This window comes from Myotis daubentonii, chromosome 11, assembly GCF_963259705.1.
Source record: "Myotis daubentonii chromosome 11, mMyoDau2.1, whole genome shotgun sequence".
NCBI lineage: Eukaryota > Metazoa > Chordata > Mammalia > Chiroptera > Vespertilionidae > Myotis > Myotis daubentonii.
This window is the reverse complement of record NC_081850.1, coordinates 41,855,489-41,878,690: the sequence shown is the minus strand read 5'-3', so window position 1 is coordinate 41,878,690 and position 23,202 is coordinate 41,855,489. Positions and strand designations below refer to the sequence as shown.

The window sequence follows — 23,202 nt, the reverse complement described above, 5'->3', positions numbered from 1 at the left end:
GCCTCATCATAGAATGCTGCTTGAGTGACACCGCAGTATTAAAAAAAAAAAAAAAAAGACAAAACTCATGTAACTGTTAAGACTGCACCGGAGGTAGGAATACAGTTCTGTATGGTTTGCTACACTGAGCCGATCAGTAATAGCCCAATTAATGATTTTAGTGGTCTTTAATTCTCAGCCTGTTCAGACAGTCTCAAGTTTGGAGAGAATGTTTATGGCTGACACAATGGGCACGCATAGGGATAGCATAAGCCAAGTCCTCTGCAATGTTTCTCCACCATCCTAAGAGTGCTTGCAGAAAAGTTTCACTTTGTACCAGTTCTACATAGAGACAACATTTGCATAAACTTAAGCAACACAAAGTTCAGAGCTGTTTCCCGGTGAGTTTAGCTTCTGGCTAGGGAAATGCTGAATCCTGCCTTTTAGAGGGAAGAGACATCCTTAACTTGTAGACCGCAAAACAGACCTAACATGGATTCAGCCATCAGAGTCTCAAAAAGTTAAAGGCTTTAGTGCTAAATGGTATTGACTTCTTAGATGCTAAACCTCATCCATAAGGTCAGTGCCCTCACATCTAGGAAGGATGAAGCTGGCTTGTGGTCTGAACTGCTTGTCTTCTGTAACTAGCAGATCATCAACCTGTGGGCAACTTTTGGAAGTCTATTTGACTAGACAAAACAATCATTTGGCAAACAAATTTTAATTACCTATAGAATTAGTGAGCAAAATAAAACATATCACCAACTTTGGAAATATCAACAGTCCTGGAGAAGTAAATAAACCAGAATTACCAGGACTATGTATAGGGAATGGATCAGCGGACCCACAGAAACTGTCTGGATGCTCAGAGAAGATGCCTGAGGCATGTCCAGCTTTGGGAATTGCCTGCGTGAGTGCTGCCAGTTCTTCAGCCCATAGCTGCTTTGTAAACTCTCTGTTTAGGCAATACTAAATGACTGGAGAAAAACACCTACATAAGTCCTAGATTCAGTTCTATGGATTGAAAATTAGGTTTGTGTCAGTCTTGGAAGTGGTTAGCTTTGAAGACTCTTGGGGAGAAAAGGGATGGGTGCAGGAAGCTAGATATGCATTCCCTACCCTTCCATTTGTGCACACCAGAACTCAGTCTGCATGCCACACAGCCAGCTGCCTTATGCATGAGTAGAGCCCTTAGGACATACAATCCCATGCAGAGACCTGAGTAAGAGAGCCACAATGGTACAAGTTCTTGACTCTTCTCTTAAAGATACAGCAGCTCTCATTTTTCTACCCTTTCAAAGAAAAGTTTGATACTTATCAAACGAGTGGATCTGTTATTTTAAAAAGATAAATGACTCAGATCCTACAACTGTTTATCTTGCGCATGCAAGAAGTTTAGAAGGTTTTAAGCTCAAGCACCTTCTGAGGGTATGTATGTTTCCTACTCAACTTTTCCCATTAAACTCAGATCTAGGCGACTGCTCAGATCCCGATGACTGTTGCTAAACAAGAACGTAGGCACCAGGGGCAACCCAGATTTTGTGTGTGATATCTTTCAATCTTTTAATGCAGGTAGCTAATTCAGGTGTTTTTAAAAACACTATAGGGTAAAAAAGAAAGCAACATCGAGGGAGTATTTCGCATGGTCAATGATGAGGGCATGCAATAGACCCTGAAGGTCTGCTTTTCCTTGAGCTGTAAACAAACATTTTCTATGTGCTCCACTCCTACAGAAGCTGATTAATAAAACTAAGACTAGTGTCAGGATAGAGATGGGAAGAGATCATTTACTAAGGAAACCAGACTTGTGTGTGTGTGTGTGTTTTTTTTTAATCTCGTATCCCAGGAACTTGACATTAAAAGAAGGCTTCTATTAGCGAGCAAGGTTTGCCATCAATGAATTGATTGTCTTCGCAACCTCGCCCAAATGACAGGAAATGAGAGGAACAAGTTGGTAGCCCTCAAGCTAAAATACAAAGAGTAAGAGGCATTAACCATAAAATGTGAGCCTGCAGTTTCTTCAGATATTCCTCTCTCTTTACAAGTGCATCTGCACCCGTCTATTCAAAGACCGCAGTCTGTGTATCCTGCAATGAAATTCTCTCTTAACGAAGGGAACCCCCTCCAAGAGCCAAACATCATTTGATATTGAATTCATGACTTCCAGTAGGCGTTAGAACACAGGCATCCCTCTGGTGGATTAATTCATTATATATTTTACGCCACTATTTCTCTAGAGCTTTAGAAACTCAAAGACACCTGTGATACACTTTATACATGTGTAGGTTGTTACTTTACATTAAAAAATAGCATTGTTATTTTAGTTCTTCAAGTCTGTACTCATGAAGTGAAATAAAGAATTCTCACCCATATCAATCAGTTCAAAGAAGAAACGGATTCCTTGGATTTGTGGTGACAATATAAATATTCTATCACCTATTCAGTGTCTATTTATGTCTCTTCTTGAACTTAGCAGCATGGATGAAATATTGCATTCTGTCAGAAGAAATAACACTCAAAATAGCACTATATTTTAAGTGGAATGGGGAAAGTTTAAGACTGGTTTTCTTCGTTGATTAGGCTATGATATTAATAAGGTCAAGCTTTAGGGTTGAAATTATGAGCCTGTTAGCCATTCTAGGGTAATTTTCTCCCTATTTGACTCTAATATCAATTTCAGCTGGCTTTTTCTATGTGTACAAAAAAGAATTTAGCTGAGAGGGAAAATGGACGAGTGGAAGGTGTCACTGATATTAGAAAATGGCTCAGAACCCATTCACATTTTTTATCTTCATGCAGATTTTGGCAAGAAATAATATTGCCTTAGCAAATTAACATAGAAAAACATTCAAGTGCAGTTCATGTATATTTTGGAGACACTTTGTGTGACAGGACATTTTTTCTTAAACTGTCTGATGATTTCCTTATCCCTCCAATTACACTAGTGTTAAGGCTTACTACATTTTACAGGCCTTTTCCAAATTTTACCTTCTCCAAAATAAAAGTCTCCTAAAACTACTGCCAAATGCCTTCCAATGTTCTCTGGACAAATAGGTCTACCTAAAGGGAACACAGACTGTCCACTGACAGGGAAAGCCAAGGATCACTGGCACAAACTGAAATAAAAATCCATATTTTCAGCCCGGCCAGCATGGCTCAGTGATTGAGCATCAACTTATGAACTAGGAGGTCATCATTCCATTTCCAGTCAGAGCACATGTCTGGGTTGTGCGCTTGATCCCCAGAAGGGGACATGTAGGAGACAGTTGATCAATGATTCTCTCTCATCATTGATGTTTCTATCTCTTTCTTCCTCTCCCTTCCTCTCTCTGAAATCAATAAAAACATTTTTTAAAAATCTAGTATTTCCAAATTCTTACAGTTGGTGTTTTATAAGCTGATTCCTTCCACTGTGGTGAACTTGACATGATAGGAAAAGACCTTCTGAAGTTCAGGATTGCAATTTACATTCTTAGGCAAATAAAACTTCTTTTCTATCTCCCACTTATTTACCATCTATATTTTACTCTTGTATGTCAATCCAACTCTTGGTAGCTTTTTAATATATATATATTCATTTTATTCAGAGAGGTAGGGAAAGGGAGAGAGAGATAGAAACATCAATGTTGAGAGAGAATCATTGATTGGCTGCCTCCTGCACACCCCGTACTAGGGATTGAGCCTACAACCCAGGCATGTGTTCTGACCTGGAATCGAACCATGACCTCCTGGTTCATAGGTCCATGCTCAACCACTAAGCACACTGGCTGGGCTCTTGGTAGCTTTTAATAAGAAAAGGAATGGCCTATCCCTCAGAGTTCAGTTAGCCCTGCTCTGATTCAGGGAGGAAAGCCTTTGGGAATTCAGCCCTTTAACAATATTAATAAATGCTTCTAGCAACTTAAAATAAACAAAAGAAAGAAACTGAAAAAGGGAAAACAATGAAAGTACAGTCTGCAATGTGTAAATTATTATTAACGTATAAGTAAATAGCAGTTTTATTATTACCCAGAATTTAATATCTAGTTTTAAGTTCCATGTCCATATGCTTGACTTACTGAAAGTCAAAACTGAAAATATCTTATACAACTAAAATATTATGTACTGGTTTATTTATTAATCTAGATGAGGAATTAATAGAATAAGCATTAAAAAATCACAAAAAGATAACTTAAGGATCAGATAAAATATTCATTACAGATAATATGTATATATTTAATGAATATAGTGTGTAATGTGATTTGCTTCCAAGAGGTCTGCATTTACCCATCTATATAAAATCAAGAGCTCTCTTTCACATACAGCGGATCGCTGACTGCTGAGCTGAAGTACCAGTAGGGCAGGACAGGCAGAAGGAACGGGACAAGAACATGCTAAGATGTAGTATCAACTGGCAGAGGACCTGATTGGCAATCGGAACTTGTGCAAATGAGTTAGGCAGCCTTTGGAGGAAAGACAGAACTCCAAAGGTGTTTTTTGTTTTGTTTTGTTTTTTACCATGATATACCTCACATGGAAATAGTGGTGTAGAAAAGAAAAAGGGCTTGTACCATTTCAATTAAATATCTCTAAAAGAATCTACTACTTTAAGCAAACTTTTAATATTCAAAATAAAACATTTACTGCATTTTATGGCACGAACCGTTTTATAAATCTAGTCGCAAAAGACACTTGTATCACTCGATTGTCACAACTGACTTCCCAGAGTCCTTCATACCCTGGGCCCAAACACACTTCACTGAGCCAAATAGTGAGGCAAAAGGACGCTCCCCAAAGAATATGTTCAGTTTGAATCTTAATTGTTTTCTCTGTAAACTGTTCCTGTTCTCTTTCTTACATGAGCATTTGATGGCCTAATATAACCTATATTTTCTCTGCCCTTCTTAGAACCCCTATTTTTATCTTATAATCTTGGTGATCATTGCAAACAAGGGTAAACATTTATAACTAGAATTGCTCTTGGCTGACCCCTACTGGCCTAAGACTTTCAGTACAGAAAAAAAGTGGCAAGCGTTTTAAAAAATGTCCCAGAAGGAGGCAGAGTGTTTAGTTCCAGTTTTACCCTCATCACTTGCTAGATACATGACCTTGCGCAAGTCACTTATCCTTTCAGGTCCTTAGTTTCCTTATTTGTATAATGGCAGAGTGGGTAGGGATTAATGCTTTTTCTGGCTAGACCAGATAACATTTGGGGATTTTTAAAATTCTTTTAAGTTGGAGTCATTCCCAAGGAGGGTCACAACTTAAAGAGACCAATGAAAGAGAAACAATTATTGCTTGGCACTATAATTAGTTAGTCAGCTACTGTATGCCAGGCACTTCATGCAGGTTATTATTCAGTTCTGACGGCAAACCTACAGTCAGTGTTAATGCCCCCTAGAGCAAATGTAGATGAGCAAATGAAACCAGGGAGATTTCTAAAAGCAGAGTGACCGCCACCCTGCATTTAAGCTCCTTACTCTAACTGAAGGCAGTAATAATTTAGAAGGGAAAGGAAAAGACACCACAAGTCCATTCTTAATGGGAAGATGGAACTCTTCTACAGAACCATTTTGACATTAGTGAAGAAACTACTAAACCCATGTGATCAAACCAATTTTACAGGAAGAAGCTGAAGAACATAGAAAGAAATCAGAACAATTCAATTGCTTCAGTGTACAAAATACACAGACCACATAGACACACAGACATGTAGCCTTTCTCATAACCTATATGCATCTGAAACCTCTGTGACACTAGCCTGGAGGTAGGAAGGCACAGTAGGTAGGAGCATGGATTCCGTATCCAGACCACCAGGACACAGCAGCCGACTCCTCCCATTATAGACTGTGTGACTGGAGATGAGTCAATTAGCATTAGTGTGCCTCAGTTTCCCGATGGGTTCACTATGAGTATTGAGATAGCATGAATGAACCACTTGCCCGTACACGACACGTCGCAAACACCAGTTAAATGCTAGCTGTTATTATTATATAAGAAAGGAACCTTACCAGTATGCAACTAAAAAAGGCTTTCAAAATAGCATTTTCTTAGCCCATCAATTGCTTCCACGGGAAGGTTAAAAAAAAAATAGCCGCTGATTAAAAAATTTCAATTTTAAAACGAAGCTATACTGACTGAGGGATCATTTTCCTAAATGAAATAATTTTTCTTGCTAGTCTTTAAAAAACATGTTTGCATTATAACCATGGTGACATGTACAAGGACAATTCCATTTCGTCCCTCCTACTGAGCTTTCTTTTGTACACTCTGAAATCTTGGATTCCCTTTAAGTCCTTTTCTCCCTGAGCCTAACTAATGCTCTGGTCTGCCACTGTTGCCCTTATCCCCACTTCTGTGATGTTTCCATACTTCAAGGCGGGCCACAGAATGGCTGGCACACAACTGGGAATTCCTGTGAGGCTCGCCAAGTTAATGGTGATTAGCTGCTGCAGACGGGAGCCAGGACCAGTGTAGATGGTCCCAAACAATGGGGACTAACATTCAACCACAAAAGCTTTCATCTTGAGAACATAACCTCTTGTGTGATATAACCGGAAGTCTCAAGGTAAAATTGCATTTTACTGGAATCAAACCTAAGAAGTATTTTATAATTAAAGATCACGCTGGTTTCCTTTACCATCACCTGCAACTTAATCATGCACTTGAAGCTTCCCACGAATAGTGAGGCTGTTTAATATTTATTGAACATCCACAATTTATCTTTACATTTCGTTCCTCTGGAAATGAAACATTCCTTTGGCTTGGCTTCGAGGGACCTTGAAGAAGATGATTATTTCATTAAGAATGGAGGCAGAGAAATCCTGGGTGATGATGTTATTAATAACGCAAGCCTACATTTCACAGTACCTTTTCATTTACAAAGTGCTTTCACATACAGTATCTCATTTGATCTTCACAAAATTCTGCGTCCAATCTGTCCTCCCTACTCTGTGGACTGTAACATTTCCCTGTTCCATTCTGTAGGGAGACTGCTCTTTATTTCTTTACTTTTATGACTTTTGTGCAAAATTTCAGGAGGCAAATTCCTGACTTGTAGACAGGAAAGTGTGTGACTTTGTATGTGTGTGTCCATAGCCTTGTGAGCTGGGGTAGTTATTTCCTGGATGAATGTCCAGTGGTACTGGATGCCTGTAACAGCGAATACAGTTATCACTGATGGAACATTTTGCAAGCAACCTATAGGAGTACAAGCTATGATGTCAGATGGATTCAAATCATCCTGGCTCTACCACAACGGGTTGACTTTGAAAAAATTTCTCGCCTTCTCTGGTTAGAGAGTAGCAGAGCTAAGCCATATGAAGACACAGTCAATGTAAGTGAGAAGAGTGTGACTGCTAAGCCAGTGCAGTCCTCCAGCTTCCCCGTTCTCCTTGAACTGCCTCTTCCAAGTGGACATTTCCACTGAGAAATTCTAGAACCGCCCTTGAGATTGAGCCTCAGTTTCCTCATATGTAAAAGGAATAATACCTATTTTACAGGGTGCTTTTAAAGGGTAAATAGGTGATTCTTTCATAGTAGAGGCCAGCTTGTAGTTGTTGTTATTAAGAGAGGGACACACTGCCCTTTCTGCACCAGGCCATATGTTTGAGGCATTCAGACTAATTTTCCACGTGGATTAACCAAAGTTTAAAGGGATTGGGGGGACATAGAGCAATTTGAATGCCTTATAATTCTTTACATCCATATTTCTCCTGAACAAAATACTCCTTTGCCCCCAGCCAGTCCAGGCTTCAGTCTCAGATAAGCCTAGCTCTGAGCAGCATGGCTGACTTTTGATCTGAGGCGGGGGGGGGGGGGGGAGGGCAGGCTCCTTACCTCCTTACCATGAACACTTCTTTCAGGGGCATTGCTTCCTGCCATTTCCTCTTTGTTTATAACCTCAGAAGTCACTAGAATGGAAAGATTTCTCCCTTTCTTGCTAATGTCAAAATTGCCTCACTGTAGACTTGGATTCTCGATTGTATGGCTAGCTTGGGACTTTTTACTGTCATTTCCAAGTTCCAGTTTCTCAATATAAACTTATATATCAGATACAAACCTTTTGGGAAGGTTTTGCCCAATGTCCGCTTCATAAGATTTGTTCTTTTACAATAACCTGGCAGCACTACAGCGTCATGCTATATGCCTAAGGAATTAAACAAATGTGCATATTCTCACCAGATATCATGCTTTATTTTATTTCCTTTTTGGAGCTCTTTAATGCTAACTCTTTTATGTGATTGTTATTAACAGTATATTTAAGTGAATAGAAAAGAGACATTAAGGGAAATTATCTATGAGGTGAAAGGCAGAAGATAATTTGAGGATAAACATTCAAGGAACCAGCTTGAAGTATTATAATGACATAACAACATGGCAGGATATTGGCTTTTTCTCCATAAATTCTTTCTCTAAATTAAGATCATACTTTACGTATTCAGCATTGTGTTTGCAGAGCACTGCTGAAACCGACTCAGGGCTGGGACTGCTGGCTGATAGCATAGTGGGAGGTGTCTATGCGACTCCAAGCTGTCCTTGCCCCGTTGGGGGTGGGTGGGTATGATAATGAGAGTGCCAGTCGCTCAGGGATGAAACAGTGGGGAGGCAGTCAATCAAAGCTGTGGCTATCTGGAATGGACATCGTCTTCGTCGTGCTGGGGTGGTGCAGGGATCATAATGGCTCCTCTGTTCCTTTAAAATGCTGTTCAGATAATGGCCTGGCCTCCCACGCATTCCGAGAGGGTGCCTCTAGCTTTACTGAAACCCTATCCTGACCACAGACCTTATTTCCCCTCGCAGCTTTGATACCCTGTCCAGCCAAGTTATCCTCTAGGGACGCAGTTGCTGTTTCTTTCGATGTGCGCCACAGTGGTTTTCGAAATTGCTTCGAGAGCACCTGAGGACAGGAGTCCCCCTGCCCTCCCTGCTCCTTCCCTCTCATCACACACAGATACTAAGTGTTTCATCAGCGAAGTACTTTAGGGGACACGCTGGTCAAGCAAAAGGAGTTGGAAACCAGACTGTAACCAGGAGATTTTTTTTTTTTTCCAAGTGCTTTGTCCTTGTAGTGTAAGTCATTAGCAGGCCCATGCTAATTGAATTTGATTTAATGTCAACACTGTCACAGTCACACAGAGTACACCAATAAAACCCCAGTCCTGTTTGCTGCGATCATTAAGCCCAGTGTTTTTCTCACAACAAAAGCCCTGCCTTTGGTTGAAGGTTGTCGCAAATGGAGCTCAGAGAACAGGGTGCTTTCCTGGCCGTCCATGGAACCAACCCAAGCGCTGAAGTCATCACTTAGAGTGGAACCAGAATCGAATGGGAAAATCCACTTGTACAAGTGACACTCACAAGCGGCTGATTGGCGCCTCGTCAGTGTCTGATGTTTTAGCCCCTTCAAAACAGTTACAGAGCATGCTTGAATTCCCTCTAAGATGTACCAGTTAATTAAATGTCCGAAACGGCGCCACCTACTCTGTTTGAGAAAGTAAAACCGAGAGACTTAAGATGTGGAAAAAGCACATTTAAAAACTTGCCAATCTTTCCAGTAGTCGAAATACACATAAAAAAGAAATTATTACTTTTGCTTCCTGTTAAATATGTTAATAGGTTGGGAAAGTGGGGTTTCTGGACGAATTACCAATTTAATATAAAAGAGGTGAGGTATTGGTTAGCTGCAATCAGAAGACTCTGAAGGGTTAAAATTACCCTTTCAAATTCAGCTACCATTTGCTGATTCTAAAAGTCCTTCGAGAAGTCATTTCCTCGAATTCTGAATTCTAGAAGTTCTCATCCGTTGTGCCACACACAGGGGCGGGGGGGGGAAGGGGGGAGGAATTGAAATGTATTTGAGAAAGTGGCATTGGGACTTGTTTGAACTTAACATGGTCCTGTTACACCTGGAAACATATGAACTAATTAAATGAAACCTAGTGAGGAAGAGGGGATTTCAGTGGAATTTAGCTGGTTTGTCCCAAGGCTGGCCCCAAGGGTGGAAGGAAAAATATTCCAAGGGGTATTTCCTTACGGCCTTTAATTGAGCTCCGGGCAATGGCAGTGTGATTCCCGCTGGTTTTGTATCTCATTGCCCTCAAGATCACCCTTTTTTCCTCCTGTGACCTGCACTTCAAGGATGATACCATCGCCTCATCAATTGCCAATGCCACCAGTCCAATAACCGCCTATCGCTGCGGGGCATCTCCCTGACGAGAAGCAACCACAGGTCTTGGCTCGCTCCAAAAATAGCCTGCCCTGCAGGTGCAGGCACAGCCCAGGTTTCCTCAGTCACCCAGCTCGGGAAGAAGACTTTCATCCCTGTGCTTTCTTTAAGGAACTTTCATAGCCAAGTAAAGATTGTGTTTCTGTGACTCCGGTCTTGAGACATAGCTGACAACCCCATTTTCTTGAATGCAAAAGTACCCATCACTTCCATTTTCCTTTGCAACCAGCGACAATCGCCTATGTAAATAAATGTTATCTGTGCTTCCCCATCCCATTGAATCCAGAGGCCTGGATTTGAAAGAGAGAAAGAGAGAAGGAAAGCTTTTCATTTGGTATCTTGTGGCACAATGAGAGTTCCTCTAGGGAATGTGCATTCACTAAACCCTGGCAAAAGTTGCAAATTGATATCTCAGGTGGAGATGTGGTCGAATTAAAAATCCTTCCCCAGGTAGGAGCAGAAGGGTCCCTAGAGGGCTCTGTATTATACAACACTGGAGGCCTGATGCACGAAATTCGTGCAAGGGGCTCGGCCCTCATCGCCCCGGCTTTGTCAGGAAGGGCGTCCGGATGGTTGGTTGGGTGTTCGGTCTAATTAGCATATTGCCCTTTTATTATTATAGGTAATGTAAGGTGGGGACAGGTAAGAGCCACAGGTGGGAGGAAGAGGTGCAGAGATGGGAACAACCCCAGGAATGTTGACTGAAGGAATCATCACCTCTTTGCTGTGTGGCAGAAAGAGGGCTCAGCGAGCCCTTCTGACACCTGTGCTGACCACCCTGCGCCCCGGCCTTGCCCTTCCTCCGGGAGAATGGGGCTGATTAATGTCAGCGCCCTCCCCGCTCATCAAACTGCATGCAGGATGGCATTGCAGACGAGAAAGTTACGTTTAGATACCAGCATACTCATGTAAGGAATTTTAAAATTCAATTTTTATTTTATTTTTTTACTTTTTGTCTATTATGAATGGAAAAGGGAATTATGACAAGACATTTCTAAACTTTGGGTGATCTTAGATGTTTTCCAGAAGTGGTAATATTTGATTAAAATATCATAGGCAATGTAAGTGAAAAAAGGGGTAAAAATTTAGTTTCTAAAATGCTTTCAATAGTGATAACATTTTTCACATAAAAATATGAGATAGTGAATAGAGAACTCTACCCTCTTTTGAGGAGACCTAATACCCAACTCTAGTAGTAATTTAAAATGTTAGCTTTTTTTATGAAAAGGAGCAAGTGCTGCAATAAAAATAACTTCCTCTGTGTATTCTGCATGTAGTACTATGACTCATCAATTCTCACAAGCATCTGCATATTATTCTAAAAGCAGTCTATCATTTGAGGGACAAATTATTAGTCATGACATAGGTAAAGTGCTTTGTTTCAAATTTAATTTAGGTAATATCTATTTAAGACCTTTTACTTTGCTGAACAGTATGTTTTTCCAGCTTTATTGAGAATAATTGACAAATAAAATTGTAAGATACTTAAAAAGTTTGCAATGTGATAATTTTATATATGAATACAATGTGAAAAGGGTCTGCTTATCAAGTTATCACACCCATTACCTCACATACTTATCTTTTTGTGTGTATGTGTGAGAACATTTAAATTAAATAGTAGAAACAGAGAATAGAAAAGTGGTTGCCAGGGCCTGGGCGGGGAAGGCAGGGGGAGGGGAAATAGGGAGATGTTGGTAAAAGGGTACACGCATTCATTTATTAGATAAATAAGACCTGAGGATGCAATGTATGACATAGCCGATAACATTGCACTGTATAATTAAAATTTGCTAACAGAGTAATTCAACTATTTTTAGGAAACTCTCTGCCTTTGTTGTCGATACCAACACCAACCACACGATGTCACCAACAACAACAGTACTGACTGAGAGCCTGGGGATAAACTTTAATGCATGCATTTCTCCAAAGGTTAAATTATTTTCTAGTTTGTTCATGAATTTTCTTTCTATCCATCAAGCTAAAAAACATTAGCATTTAACATTAATTTATCACTATATTATTATTTATTATTAGTTTACCAGTATTGTGGTTCCCAGGATTTACACATTTCTGTTTATTTTTAAAATATTAATAATAAAAATTTTAAATATCCTTTCAAAAGATCCTTTTGCTCATTAACCTTCACATATGTTATGGTGACATAATCTGGAGGGAGAGTAAGAACTAATCAAAGGATATGGTTTGAACACTATGAGGCTCATGGTGAATTGCAGAAATAGACACATTTATAACACACACACACACACACACACACACACACAGCTGTGGCACACTACAGTCCCAATCAATACCACCTTCTAGAAATCTTTTTTTATGTGAAAGCGAGGAAGTATAGGATAATCTTGCTTCTCAAAATTGTACCAGTCATGTTTAATATTTATTACATAATTACTCTTTTTTGGCATAACACAAGATTAATTAAAATAACATTTCACCTCCCTTCATGAACCAGAGCTGGTCTTTTCTATCCCCAATTCCTTTCACAAATACACTCTGAATATACAGAGTAAAATAAATAAATATATTATGATGATAAGACCAAATTATTTCCTTGAAATGGTTTATCATAATAGTATGCTTAATTATGCAAATATGCTGGAAGCTTTTTTAAGGGTATATCAGCCAAATTAAAATACATTAAAGATGACAAATGCATATTTATTTAGACATTCAGCACATATATGCCTACATGCAGAATTCTATTAATTTAACAAATAATAGCATGCAATGATATATTAAGTGAGAAAGTATACAACAAAGCTATCTGACAAAAGCTTATAAAGAAATTCCTTTTATTAAAAATAACCTTAACTTCTAAGGAATTATATTTATTTTGTTGATTATTCTCTGTCACTCCTAAAAAAAGACTTAATGGGAAGAAAGGATTTCAGTGTTATAAGACTGATGTAATTTTATTAGCCCTAAAAAATATCAACTGAAGTTATAAATGATTGGAATATATATGCTGTTCCTTTTTAGGTTATATGGGAGAGAGTGGAAGAACAAAAGTGATGATCTTAATAAACACTTTAATGAGGTCTGGAAAACAACAGAATAAAAATTTTGAATGTTTCCAAATATTTGGTGGAGAAAACACAGAGCTCAATTTTTAATTAAACATGCTGGATATTTGGCTTTATTTACAGGGTGGGCAAAAGTAGGCTTCTAGTTGTTAATATGGAAAATAATACAGTAATTAATAGATAACAATACAAGAATAAACTGTGTTTCGTGTACTCACAAATGTAAACCCACTTTTGCCCACCCTGTATGTACAGCCAAAGAGAGACATTTGCATTTGCATTGCAGCTGCCATGGAGTCACATTTATGAAAAATGTAGTGTATAGTTTTCTCTTTATAAGTTCCCCGAGGTATTTTAAATTATTTATAAACAAGAATATCAAAACTTCTTAATTTTGTAGACCGTTTTTGTAGCTTCCAGGTTATTTCAAGGATGACTAGGGGCTCACAACAACAGCAACAGTTCACCTTTGAGCTAAGGCATCTCTGTCTGGTTTCTACATGCTATTTTAAAGCAACACGTCACATTTACTAGTAAACAATCGTCTCCCCAGTGACACCGTAAAGTGCAATGTCACTTTCCTACAAAGTTGTTACCGTTTTCTGTATGTAATAAACACTCTTGAATTGGTCTCACTTTTTAAACTGTCATTAGAATGAACTTTAGCAAAAAATAACATTGACATTTCTAATAAACCTTGACTATGGCTATAGTATACACTTTAATATATATATATTATACACTTTAATATATATACATATATGTATACACACACACACACACACACACACATTCTTAATGCCTTTGCCATGGCCCTTTTAACAATAACAAAAAATGGCTCTTATCTATTTATAAAAACTAAGAAAAATATGAACAAGCTTTATAAGCTAAAGCTTGAAATAATGGTAAGCAGGTCATTGCATTCATTAATGAAATCAAGAAAAATTAGACTATGATAATAATTTCACTTTATTGTGGTTCATTAAAATTCTTTTCCACTTGTGTGCTGTGACTGAGGTAGATTGATATATGGTTTAGTCACACAGTAACTTCTCAATAGTTTATATCCATTCTAGGAACAACCTCTTCAACTAACAAAAGCCTTAATGTTGGTACATTCACTGTAATGTCTAACTGGGAGTGTATTTCTTATGTGTTCTTAAGAGAGTATTTTTTATAATGAGGACTTTTTTGAGGTTTATGATTTTTAATATTTGGTAAAAGATGAAGGATTTTCATAGCTTTAGAATTGGGACACTATAAATATTCTGAGGAAACTACAAATTATTTAAAATATATATTTATATTTAGAAACACAATTTTAGAGTTATATTTTAACTGTTCATTCACTCTCAGTAAAAATACTAATTCAAATTACTCTAACATTTTTTAAGACAAGTTTCTGGTTTATTTTTCTGGGGGAAAAATTATTGCTAATTTCATAGTCATATTTATTTTGCTAGTTTTCATCATTACTAGGTGACATCTCTCTATCCCCAATGTAATGACCTAAAAAAAAAAACAACACTAAAAATCCTCACAGTAATATTGCTGGGTTTCTATTTTCAGAACATTTACATAAATATATCCTGCAGGCCAATATGGAAACAATCCTTTTCACCTGAATCAAGCAGCTTTGGGGAGTGCTGTCCAGTGCTGAATTTTATTTTATTTTGTTTTGTTCAGCAAAACTGCACACTTTTAACATGTGAAAGGTATTATAAGAGTTTGGTATATTTAGACTCTATCTGGAGTATTGAGAGCAGAAAGAAATGGAAACTATTTAATGGAAATGATGTAAGAGATTATGAAACAGGAGATACTTATACATTTAAATTACAGATTTATGGCTAATGAACACATAGAAAGCCTTCTGAGCTGGGAAAACCCTGGGTTATAAAAATAAAATGACACTAGGCCTAAAAACCTCAATGACTGACAAGTCATCTGACAGTTCCTGATGTTTGCTCTGTAGTTGGCCAAAATGTGTTTTCTTTCATGACACTCCATTCCAAGGAAGCACAGTCTTTCCAATACATCTGTATAAAAGCATCCACTCGCTCAAGGGAAGGGATGTGCTTTTTTCGAATATTGAAAACAGGACTGCTGAGCCTTTGTATTTCATGAGTGGAAATTATTTTTGTTAAAGCTAGCAGCCAAGTTTCAGAATGGGGAGGGGGGATGCTATGGTGGTGAATTAAATTCGCTATGTGCCATGGCTTTGGAAAGGTGGTACCCATCAACATTATGGCTTCTGTGGAGATCCTTGTCATCATTTCCCCCCACACTTATCATGTGCCTGTTCCTCAGAGCTATGACTTTGAGGAGATCTACGTTTCATTCCATGCCATTACCTGCTCTGACTTCTTTTTCCTATCTTGGCTATGTGGGCTTAATTACCAATATAAACAATGCAAAGGTCCAATTTTATTTTGTCTCAAATGAATCTTTGCTCCTCTTCCCTTGAAACCTACCCAGCTTTTCTCGGACAAGAGGGTCCTGTTAGAAAGACGGCACCCCTGTCCCAAATGAGGCAGGTAAGCAGCAGCTTTTTGGAACGCCATAATAACACAGAGACCATACTTCTTTGAGCAGAAGCTTCTGGGGAATTTTAGGTTCCCGCATAGGAAGATAATTCATATCAAGTGACAATATCAAAATGGCCGACTTACTGAAACATTGATGAGTTCTCTGATTTAATCGGGGCTGTTAGCCTTACATCTTACCCCACTTTCTCCAGTTAACCTAGGAAGGGGTCATCTGAAGCCTTGAAGACTTATAGAAGATGAATATTGGGGAGGAAGTTATAAGAAAGATAACTATAGAAACAGAAAACTGTTAATAATAGTATAGGCAAGTTAATGAAACTAACACTACCAATAAAATAATGGAAAAAAACATAAATAATATATACATTATCTCATAACTTCCCGACAGCTGTATAAAGCATGATTATTTTGAGAATTTAACTTTAAAAGTTTAGATTTCACAAAGCCAGAAAAAGTCAAAGAGTTGTAAAAACTTTTGATGAAAGGCATTAATGGAGAGACTATTTTGGCGAATGCATCTCCCTGGTCTTGAATATTATCATTTCACTCCTCCTTTCAGCATTTGAGGGAACAGGGGACAGAAGAAAAAGAGAACAGATTTATCCCTGGGTTGGCACTATTCCACCTCTCTCAGGAGGTAACAAATAGATAGATGACTATGGCCTTTTTCATTAATACTCAGTCAGTGCTTGAGAGCAAATTACAATGCATGAAGTAGTTTTAGAACCTTTTTAGCAGGGAATTTGAGGATTAGAGATCATCAGAACATCTTATTCAAAGAGCACTTTTCTCTAATCAGAGCAGTTTCATTCGAATTAGGCAATTGTGATATTCATGCTAGAGGATATCATGAAGGGGACTGTGACTTATGCCGAAGTGTAAATGATAAAACTTGACCTCACTGACAGAATATCCATAGGTCAGTCGCATATAACCTGAAGGAGACTTATTTTGCCAACATACAAGCAAAAAAGTTTAGATGAAAATGTAGGGGCCGAACCGGTTTGGCTCAGTGGATAGAGCGTCGGCCTGCGGACTCAAGGGTCCCAGTTTCGATTCCGGTCAAGGGCATGTACCTTGGTTGTGGGCACATCCCCACTGGGGGACGTGCAGGAGGCAGCTGATCGATGTTTCTCTCTCATTGATGTTTCTAACTCTCTATCCCTCTCCCTTCTTCTCTGTAAAAAATCAATAAAATATATTTAAAAAAAGAAAATGTAGGGAAAAGAACATGCTTTTAAAGGAAAGGCATGTTTTAAAGCTATTGACAAGCTTTTAGATTCCACGTTTTGAAGAAACATAAAGGTACATAACCTTTATCTTGACTTCACATTCTCTAAATTTTATTGCTGAGGGGTCATGTGAGTGCGCACAAAGTGGGGTATCTTTAAAAACAAAATCACACTGATCTCTAAGATACAGATTGCTTATGGTAAAACCTGATTCTTGTGTTAGCCTGCTAAAGCAAAAGCTGAGCAAATCAACTTTCTGAGTTTGATGTCTGTATGTCTCAAAAATTCATTCTACCCAAGGATGCTAAATGTTAAATCAAAGAAGAAATAGGTAAGAGCAACCCATTTGTTCTCTCCAGAAATTCTCAAACCGTAACTGTATTTGCACAAACTTGTGAGTAAATGGAGGCTCTCTTCTGAGTGCGTACATTGTGGCATGTCTTTGCAAAGGGTGGGTGCTTTCAGGTGAGAATTATACTGATATTTGGCATTTATGTTGTTAGGTCCTGAATACCAGATTCAAGTAACAGAAAATAGGTAACACCACTGACAGACATTTAACAATAATATTGGAAAGTTTAAAGATATGCCTTATTATCTTTTCATGTGTCTGACCAGTGCCCATTACATTAAAGATATATTCTTTTGAGAGTCCTCACTGCTCTGAGATGTCAGTGAGCCAATATTCACTGAGAAGCTGCTAAGTAGAAAGATGTTCTGAATGTTTGCTGCCTATCAAAAAGCCACACTTCTCTATGCCACCAACCCAAGCCTAAACTCCTGGCAGCTTTCCATCCTTAAAAAAGACACTAGAACGGAGATTGAGATCCTTCAAATCTCAACCTCTCAGTGCTTTGTCCCATCCCATTTTTAGTTCTGTTTTTCCACTTCCCTTAAAAAATCTTCTTTTTTTAATTTTTAAGTCCTCTTTTTAAATCCCAGTGGATGCTGTTTTTAAAAAGGATACTTACATAAAATTCATGTTTACATTCATTCTTTCTACTTTCCAGCAATTGTATGTATACTGACTATTGAAAGAATCATAGTCAACTATACAAAGGAGTGACTGCAGAAATGCAAAAGGGCAAAAAGAAAAGAAAACAAGGGATAGAGCAGTCAAAACAAGTTCAATTCTTTTCAGTAATATCTCCACATGGGAGAAAATGGTGTGCTTCCAAGTTACAGCTTTTTACGATTTATGCTATTCACAAGGAAGAGTAATATGGTAAATCCAAGAAAAGCATCCGCAAGAGAAAATGGTTTTCTTAGAACACAGGTCTACTAGTAATAAAGAGGCAAGGCATTCTCACTTTAAACATGAGGCATAAACAAAAATTATTGTGCTTCATTTACTTTTGCTCTAAGTTAACAACTTGTGGCTAACTTCATAGGCCTACACCTATTATATATCTTGATAATAATCTTTGCAATGACACCATGAAATAGAGAGACAGATGTTAAGATGCTGATTTTACAGAGACTCAAAGAGATAAGCATCTGGCCTAAGGTGACATGCTAGAAAGATGTGATGCTAGCAACTGAGCCCAAGTCTTCTGATTCATAGTTTAAAATCCTTTATAGTTTATTGTCTAGAACATTATGTATTGCATCTTGATGGAATGTGTTGATTGTAAGAGGAGGAATGAGAACTATGAATCTTAAATTTTGCAGTGGCTTTTCTCTATTTGCCTACCAGATCCATTCTGTTTTTCTTTGCCTGTTTTGGGCCTCAGGGGGCTGGCATTTATGAACTACATCACCGGTCTTCCTTGCTTTCCAGTTTCTTGTGGAATTCAGACATTGAGAGACACCCACTTCAACTCCCACAGCTCTCGCAGTACCTACCTTCCTCTAAGACTATTGCTCTTCTCAACCACCCCCTGCCCCCCCCCAAATCCATCCCCACAAGGTTCCAACTCTAGCTCCTAACAGTTCCCGGCAGGTATGTAACCACTTCCTCTTTTGCTAGTTCTAAGTCCCTCTGCATCCCTTGATGGTTTCCTTAATCCTTCCCATCCCTATGTACATTGTCCCTTTAGTATGAGTCTCTTCAAGACATGTCACCGTCAAAAATGCACTTCAATCTAATCACAAGGATTTATCAGACAAAACCAAATTAAGGAACTGTTTATGAAATAACTGGCCTTTATACTTTAAAATGTCAATGCCATGAAAGAAAAAAAGCAGACTGGGGAAATTTCCATATTAAAGGAGACTAAAGAGACACAGCACCCAAATGTAACATGTGATCCCGTATTGGACTCCAGATAAGAGTATTACTTTTTTTCTATTAAGGACATTATTGGGAAAATAGGTGAACTATAAGTAAGGCCTGTGCATTAGGTTATAGTAATGTATCACGGCTAATCTCTCAATTTTGATGATTGTACTGTGGTTATATGAGATAATGGCCTTATTGCTAGGAATGCACATTAAAATATTTAGGAAAGTAAAGGAACATCATGTCTTCACCTGACTTTCAAGTGGAACGGGAAAAAAGGTGTGTATATATAGGGGAGTGAGAAGGAGGGGGAGAAGGAGAGAGAGGGAGAAGGAATGAGAAAGCAATAGTGATAAAGTGTTAACAATTGGGAAATCTGGGTGAAGTGTATATAGGAGTATTTTATACTATTGTGCAACTTTTGTGTAAATTGGAAACTTTTTCAAAGTCAAAAAATAAAAATAATTTAAATAGAGTTTCCAAAAATTGAAGCTGTGTTGTCTAATTTCTGCCAGGACTTTAACTGATAGGGATTTGAATTACCATGTTAACTGCTGTCTACTAAGAATGATGATCCTGCTATTCGACCCTTTGATTGCGTCAGAGCCACATGAGGCATCTCGGTAAGGGCTGGGGAAGAAGAAAAGATGACCGCCTCAGGTCTAGTGGGGGATAAACCAGAAGGAGAGTGATCAGGGTGCCTCCCAGAGCACTCAGAGCCCTAACTCTGCTCTTAGTTGGGATTCACAAATGCAAATTTATAACTTACTTGGTAATCTTGACATAAAATATATCATATAATGTCACATATTAAATCTATAAAAATATATATATGCACATACTGAGAAGTTTGTAGGGGTCAGAGTGCATGATGAAGTCGACTTAAATTTCTGCTTCCCTAGATCTAGCTTTGAGATACCTAGAGTAGTATTCTAGCATGTCCTCTCAGGTAAGATGTGGAGTCACACCTAACCTATAATTAGGTGCACAACAGGATAGCAGATTTGAATATGCAGTATATTAGAAGGTTTGAATTTGGGTACAGTTTCACTGGCTCAAGGATAGCAGAGTCAAGATTACTATTGATTTTGAAGATACCACCTGAACCAAACAATCCTGGCAGTCACCATGAGCAATATGACATATTGACATCATGCACCAGCCTCTGACATAATGCATTGAAAGGACACAACATCACTTTTATGATATTCTGGTCAAAAATGCATATCATCAATCTATTCATGAGAAAACATCAGACAAAGCCAAACTGAGTTGAGTGACATTCTACGTAATATTCAACCAGCAGTTACCGAAAATGTTAAAGGTAAGAAAGTGTGAGAGATGTTCACAGATTAGAGAGGCACATCAATAAAATAAAATGTGGCCTTCTGGATTGGATCCTGGAAAAGAAAAAGGTCATTAGAGGACAAATTGGTAAATTTTGAATAAAGTCTGTAATTTAGTTAATAATATTGTACCAATGTAAATTTCCTGCTTTTGATCGCAGTACTGTGGTTATATAAATTGTTAACATTAGAGGAAGTTGGGTGACGGGTATATGTGAACTCTCTGTATTATTTTTTCACCTTCCTTTAAGTCTAACATTATTTCAAAATAGAAAAATATATTACCAGAAATTCATTCCAGAATATAAAACTATTACAATGCTGTTTTGAATGTTTCTAATTTTGTGCATAGACATGGCACATTAAGTCTTAAAATGTTATTTTGTACCCAACATAAAAGGTTTCAAATGTTAAACTGGTATTCATTTAGTGGGTACTTATAGACAAATGTCAAAGTATGTGTGATTCTTTAGGCTCATAGCATTTATGAAAAAATATTTACTTTGAGTATCTTTCAAGGGAATGTGGTTACTTTATCCAAGATGTCCCCTGATATTTCAATCCTCTTTTTGATTGCCATTTAGGACAAGAGCTAGAGAAACATATAATGCTGGGAATGGTAATGAGCAAAAATAACACATTCTTCATGTTTCTAGAAAAGATTCAATGAAGGCATCCCAGGGAGTTGGAAATTTCCAGTGCTGCAATTTGGTTCTAATCTTTCTTCTCCTGGTTCTGTCCACTGGGAGTGTGAGGAAGAGCATGACTAATTCTCTTACACAAGAATGGAGGGGACGTTGCATCTATTGTAAGCAACATCATCTGTAATTTTACTCAGAGACTGAGGAATCACAGTTTCATGCCTATTCCGCAGATGGGAAGCTAAGACCCCTGCCTCATACTAGGTTTCAGGCCTAATTATGATAACGTATCTTTAGATAGAATCATGGCAAGCAGTGCACATCTACAGGACTCTGAGAGGATCATGTAAGAGAAACTGAAGCCCACCTCATTGAAGGAAAGAATCATTTATGTGTCTTGCTTTTGATTTTTAGTGGAGCAAGTAATTTTGAAATTATAGGTGAGTTGTGCTCATCGTTAATACCATCTTATCAATATTAAAAGATGTTTAGGTTAAATTCACATATCTATAATAATAGAAGCATTATATGCTAATTAGACTGGACGTCCTCCTGGACGTCCTTCCTTCTGGACAAAGCGGCAGTGGGTGGGGGCTGAGGCAGAGGTGGCAGAGGCAGGGCGGGCAGGGGTGGGGCCAAGGCCCTTGCATGAAGTTCGTGCATCGGGTCTCGAGTTATTAGATAAATTTCAAAAGATTGACAAAAATCTTTTGAATCTGCTTTAAGATTTAACCCAACAACCTCTGTCTCTCTTTGGAAAAGTCTCAAATGTTTTTACCCCAGCCAAAAACTTCTGAGAATATACAGTTTTCCTTAAATCTATGAATCAACAACTGTAGTCATACTTTCTCCCCTAATATTTTCAGTGCAATAAGCTGCTTTAGAGTTGGTGGCGTTCAGGGCACAGCGATTGTTAGCACATAGAGCCACAGCGCTCTTGGACATGCTTTGTGTAGGATAACATTCTTGCGTTGCTAGAGGACTTCAGGGATTGTGCCACCATGTGCCTTATGGCCAACCTTGGATTCTGAATGTTTTCATCACACTGCACTACAAGCACAGAAATAGATTAAAAATATCTTGCACTTGAAGTTGTGACCAGCAATTTGAACTTTGGGAAGGGAAATAGCCAAAGGATGCTTCTCGAGATAGATTTTTACTCTTAAATTACACATCATAGGAGAACCATGAGGTTTCCACATGTCACTGAAGAAGAATAAATAGAAGTGGGTGAACTGTAAAGGAAAAATTTGCTCCAATTCTCTTAACATTTTCCAAATACATTTGCTATAGTTATTTTTTAAGACATATGATTCAAGCAGGATTTGCTCCATATGACTATTTAATGTCAATACATTTAAATGGGATTTTGTAAATGGTTCATAATGTGGTTGTCTGATAGTTACATAGAATTCTTAAATCTTTCCTCAGTGTCCCTGTTTTAAAGACCCTGAAAGTTCCAACTTAGCCACTTTCTGTACAACCTTGAAAAGTGCCTTCAAGAGAAGCAGGCCTTGCCCAGCCGGCGTGGCTCAGTGGTTGAGCATTGACCTGTGAGCCAGAAGGTCACAGTTCAATTACCAGTCAGGGCACATGTCCAGGTTTCGGGCTCGATTCTAGGTGTGGGGCATGCAGGAGGCAGCCAATCAATGATTCTCTCTCATCACTGATGTTTCTATCTCTCTCCCAACCCTTCCTCTCTGAAATCAATAAAAAATTTTTTTAAAAGAGAAGCAGGCCTGGTTTCTTCATAAATAAGGCAGCATTACATTTACTTATGAACATTTTGTGAATATTTCAATATTGTTATAAGGTGAATTCATCTCTTTGGTGGGAGGATGTCATAGAAAATTAGAATATTACCATTATTATCCCATCTAGCCTGAGTGAACTTTAAAGCCCAAATTTTCTGTCTTTGTGTATAAAATTCCAGTCTGAAAATCTGGATTTGTTTTAAAATTTCATCAATTTTCTATCAGTAACATG

General features: G+C 38.2%; 1 protein-coding gene across 1 annotated transcript in view; it reads right to left on the bottom strand.

Moving 5' to 3' along the window:
• Positions 1-23,202, bottom strand: part of RORB (RAR related orphan receptor B) — a 179,031-nt gene that overhangs the window by 93,508 nt on the left and 62,321 nt on the right. The window lies entirely within an intron of this gene.